This window comes from Oreochromis niloticus, linkage group LG20 (assembly GCF_001858045.2).
Source record: "Oreochromis niloticus isolate F11D_XX linkage group LG20, O_niloticus_UMD_NMBU, whole genome shotgun sequence".
Taxonomy (NCBI): domain Eukaryota; kingdom Metazoa; phylum Chordata; class Actinopteri; order Cichliformes; family Cichlidae; genus Oreochromis; species Oreochromis niloticus.
In genome coordinates, this window is record NC_031984.2 from 36,729,515 (window position 1) to 36,735,518 (window position 6,004).

Sequence of the window (6,004 nt, forward strand, 5' to 3'; positions counted from 1 at the left end):
AGATGGGGGAATGTAAAGCTCATGTAGTCAGCAAATCAAAACACAACAAGAAACTGCAACAAAAACATTTCCAAACTCTGCTCTGACAACCTAAAAAAAATGTGTTTGTTGGAAAGTAAACCGTTTTACACCTGAGCAAGAAGACAAAATAACAACTTTTTCCGTCTTCCCACATAGCTCACCTTCTTCTGTCCATTATTTCACACAGGTTATGTCTTTATTCACCAGTCAACAGCACATCAGCATGACACGTCTTTCAATTTAGGCTTGCACCAGAACTGCAATACAAGTGTGCACATTTTAAAAAGTGACATTTAAAAGTGTTTTTCAATCTAAATCTATGAGGCACGAATGAAACAGGAAAAAAGTGAAAAACTGCTTTTCCAAGGAAGCACCTCTCTTCTTCTTAATGGACAATTTCAATGAATCAAACCCCAGCTTTATAACTGCCTTCTGGGCATCCACTGAGTCTGGAAGGCAGACTAACGGCCCATCTGTGAGGCAGAAATCTAAACCACATTGGGTCTTTGCAGCAAAATGCCAAAGAGCAGAATTCAATTAAAAAATGTTATTAAAAAACAGAAAGAAAGAAATCTAAAATTGTTTCATCACACAGAAGCATGTCACACAATGCGAAAATACAGCTAGAGAAGTAATAATTCCTATTTTGTGAGTGTGAATCAGTTCTTCACTGGTTCAGGTTGGTGTGATATTCTTGAAGCCTACAGGGCTCTGTGGACAGTGTATCTATAACACTTGGGACAGGGTTTTGGGTGAAGTTTAGAAAAAGCAAATACGTCCTGCAAAATGTCAGAGATTTGCATTTATTAGATTAGTTTCTACATGGAATCAAGACTACATTCCTTGTTTATGTCTTAAAAGTAACACAAGAAGAATGCAGAATTTTTAAAATATTTCTTCAAATTTAAGTTAAAAAACTAAAAGTAGGGCTTATGAAATTGAAAATTGAAAATTGACATTTCAATTTACATCAGACTATAAGTTAATGATGTGTGACTAGAAAATGTGTTTCCTTCCAGTAATAGTAAATATATGTGCAGCATGGGAAGGCCGTCCATGCTTTATTTGACAGCTTACTCTAATCTATCCAGCACGTTGTTGATCACTACCTGGAATTACTGGTTTCTCTGAGCTGCTATGTCTGTTTATTGTCTCAGAGCCGGAAGACCACAGGCTTTTTTCCTGGTACATGCTGTGTACATTCCTCTGTCTATCGCGAAAGTAAAGCAGTTAAGGTTCCAAAGCAGACCATTTCTGCTTGACGGGTTTTTCTTGTTTCCATCGATTTTCACACTTAATTTGAGGTCTTTCATTTTAAAAAAGAAAGTGTAGCCAGATGACAGCAATGAAAGGGCTCAGCAGTTCCTTCAGGTCTGAACACCTGAAGGAACTGGCTTACTTGTCCTTCCTCAGTGATACAGATATCTGCTGGAAGCTATGGCTTTGCACGTACACCTGATGCTGCAGTTATACCTGAGCTCAAATATGAGTTAGTACCATCTCTTACTGTGTGAGTAATGTTCTCGTGTGAATATTGGCAGAGTGAGAAAAGCTTTGATGACTGTACTTTCTCATTCCACACATGTCATTGTGATGAGGTGAAAATTCGTTTTTTTTTTTGTTGTTTTTTTTTGCTGACAAGCTTTTGTTCTGAGTACTGTTACTGATGATGTGTCTGTATGATTCAGAGCGAAAACATAAAAATATTGTTAGTATGTGTTAGTGATTCAGTTCTTCCTTCACAAATGTGTTGGATTTTAAGGCTGATTCAGCTGATTCAGTGCAGAATGGGGCTGACTATGTGTTTCAATCGAGGTCAAATCCTACCAGTGTGAAGCTGACATTTTATAGTGAAAGTCCTGAATTCAGAATTTCAAAGAAATTAGATTTGGCATATTATCTCCTGTAGTTCAAGGTTTTACTCTATAGACTTATGGAAGTACTTATGGAAGAACAAAATGCATGAATATATGAAGTATTCGCTCTCTCCGGTTCTTTACTAGAAAAAGAAAAGCATTTTGACCTTTTAATCTTTAGGTCTGATTTTAAATCCAGCCCTCAAACACTGATGATTTTGAGTTATCTATTTTCACATCATTTTGTTCCCAGCAAATTACACTCATATGTCATATTTTGTGATCCCTTAATTTCAGTTTGATTTCCAAACAGAAAACCTTTTGAGAGACTGCCAAATAGAATATAAAACACTGCTGCATTACTTTTTTTCATAATTCAGGTACAGTACCAGTGTGTTGACAATGACAGTGTTTAAACCTTCACATCTAGAATATCCACTCTAACCAGCAATATTAATGCTCATTTGGACATGGCACCTTTAATATGCAGAACCAGTCAGCACCTTATTTTCTTGGCGTAACCCAGGTAACCCTAACCCTGCGCGCGCGTGTGTGTGTGATAATACTTGTGGCTTATAGAGCAGTAGGACTTTTTGGGCATGTAAGGGTCATGCAGAGTCCCTGATTGAGCATCCACCCTGACAGCAGATCTATGATCTGCTTGGTTGAGCTAAAAATAAGAAATGCAAAATGTATGTCAGTCAAAGTACCGTAAATTAGGATCACTGCCTTAAGTGCACTATATACCATTTTTTTTCACTTGGCATCTTAATTAATGAAAGTAATATTGTAAACACAATAATATAATCTTCCATTTATGATGTCAGGAAGTCAAAGTGCAGTCATGGTTCTTCGCTGAAATTTTATCTGGATTTGATCTGACTCAAGCAGGAATCATATACTCATACAAAGTAATATATTATGTAAGTCAGAGTTCAAATACAGTCATATGAGGTAACAGTTAGTCATGTTACATTTACCCACATACTTTCATATTATCTTATTTAATTCTATTGGCAGCATTGTTGGACTGTTATTGTGTTACTGTGTGCATTAACTTGGTGGTCGACGGGATTAAAGCCAAATAAAATACAATTTTTGACTGAATAAAATGTGGATTTTTCTGGATTTGAACAAATAAGATAAGAGAACTAGGAGGCCATCTATAAATGAAGCCAAACTGTTTTCAGTTTTCTTACTAATTTCTGTGGCAGATGAGCTCAACTTAATTGTAACTAGGTAACTTGATAAAAAAGGTTGAACGGGATAAATAATGTTAGCAGGATAGGACAGACTAGATTTTCTCAGCTGTCATCTTAGAACTTTAGCTAGTATACAGTCATTATTACTAACATATCTAGTAGGCATCATTTATCAATTTTTAGTATTTTTTGGTTTCCTTTGGAGTGAACACAGATTCTAACAGACCATCTTCTTGTCATCCATACACATAATGTTGCTGTAATAGAATTTGTTTAGTTAGATAGCAAACTGTGTCTGTGAGCATGCATTTGTCTTGTATATTAACACTGTTCATTAGACCTTAACAGAGCTTGATGTAGACTGAAGTTGGCCTACAAAACAAAAAACCCTGCTGATCAATATATGTTGTATGAGAAAAGACAAAAGGACATCATCACAGAGATGAATTGCAAAAGAAATAAACACAACATTTTTTTTGCAAAACAGATTTTAACTTTAATGACACAACCAAGTGATTAAATCAACGTTATAAAGAACAAAGTCTTAATTAAACATTTTTCTTCCATAAATCTTTTCAGTGGACTTACAGTAATCCTACAAATACAGCGCTCATGGTGTGATATATTTAAGTATTTTCTACTTCTGGCTGCGTGACTGTTTCTGTTCCGTGCTTTTTGGTTGTCAGCAGCTGAATCGGTCATAATCAACCGCTCAGTGTTCCTGATCTGTGTCTAAGCTCCTTTTTTGGATGACGGAGTTAAAAAGAACTCGTTTGGCATTAGAATGTAAAGGAGCTGTTTGGGTGGCTGTGCCAGTCTGTTTATATGAAAATTCATTTAGTAATGAATAATTACTTATTGTTTTTAAACTGCTCGGAAATATTATTTCCTGGTGTCAGAATGCTTGTTCTGTGTAAATCTGTAATCATTTCAGTATCAACAACCTCAAATGGTACACGAATAGATTTTTTTTGAAGAGGAAGTATTAAAGCAGTAAGCGGGGGGAAAGCCCAGTAACATGCTGTATGACATTCTAACAGGTGTAAACAGCTCATTCTGAGGTTATTTTTTTTGTGTTGTCAAAGGTCATCTAACCTAACAGAATGCCACTGAGGCACAACGGAAGCTCAAGAACCTTCAAAGCTTTATTTTCTTTAGAAGGTTTTGTCATTATTATTAACCTTATTAGGTAACCTGTGCCTCAGGACTGAGGCAGCTTTTCTCACATGTTTTTTTCTAAATTAAATTGATCACATCTGATGCAGTTTTTTTTAAAAACCCATCTTTATTTTAAAATTACTGTTCATTTCATAAGTTCATTTAATTATTTAACTCATTTGTTACTTTAAACATAATCTGTTGCTACAAGATACAAAGTATAACTTTGCATAATACACTGCTCATAAAAAAACACACGGATATTACAGCAACGTTTCAATACGCGTATTACATAAACATTACCATGCTGTGTAAACATATATATGCTACTATGTTTTGCATTGCTGCATTTGCTTCACCAACATACAGCTTATTAGTGGCAATACAGAAAAGAGAAAGAAGAGCAGATTGCTGTAGGTAATTTTTTTATTCCTCCATTATTACATCCTCCCTCACTAAAATAAAGTCTGTCTATAATTTTTAGGATATATAAAATATACCATTCATTGTGTACATTTTTTCATACAGGAATGTCTTCTTTTGGGATTCTTTCAGAAAAAATAGGTCATCAAACCAAATGATTAGACAAATCAGAGGGTAACACCGTCGTCGCTGCTGCTGAGTTCAGCCAGTCAAATGTATATTACTATTAGTTTGTCATGCCTGTAAGCAGTCAACACAACCAAACTGGGAGGTCATAACTTCAAGAAAGAGACCTTCAGTGCTGAAGAGTCCACAATATTTCACTTTTACTTTTATGAAATTATTTTTTGTCTTAATAATTATATTTTGATCAGGGAAATTAGAAAATTGTGAGCTATTACATTTCATAGGTGACCTTTCCAAAACTGCTGATCAGTGTCACATAACTTAGACTAGACTTAGACTTTGCTGCTGTGAAATGCTTCATAAACCATAATCTCTGTGTGATGGTAGTGTAAAAGGAAAGTGCAAAAGTATGTGAAGAAGAACCACCAATCTAAGAAGAATGTTAGAGTGATGTGGAAAATAAATGTGGTTGAACATTACACAGCATTGAACATTTTCCAGCCGAATCGCCTATTTACTCAAGAGCTGTGAAACGGAAGAATTTTGAGTGATCATGGTCACCAGGTCCCACAGGTGGATTTTATAACCATAATGTTGCTGGTTATTTTATAGATACAGTTACAGTTTTAGCCTGCTTTGAGCATTTTTGCCATTTTCAACTATGACTTTTATGTATCTGGATATGAGGAGTAAGGAGAAAATTTGGAAAAAATATTCACTACTCAAACACAATGTCATATCTAACTGAAGTAAATTAAATCTGTACTCTGTTATTAGTTAATGGTACCAGTGTGGAAACTGTGGTCAGAACAGTGCCAGGCACATTTTATGGGCACATTATTAGGCTTTAAGGGTTTTTCATACTCTTTCTATTGTTGACCAGTCCTGAGAACTTCAGCAACAAAAACTCAGCTGTGAAATTACTAGGGGTGAGGATTTAACACGTTATTGCGATTAATTAATTTGAAAAAAATAGCGCGTAAAAAAAATAACGCATTTAATCGCACTTTGCATTCCAAGCAAAGGGGAACTTTTGTCAATGCACGATTTCCTGGTATCCCAATTACACTGATGCACACAGCTACAAAAATGGAAGAATTAGAAGAAAGCATGTTGCTAGGTCTGATCGGAGGAAAATCTCAGTTCAAAAGACTACCCGACGGAAGCCTCGATAAATTTCAATCAATTTTGACAACCCTAAAAAAGATTAATATCAGT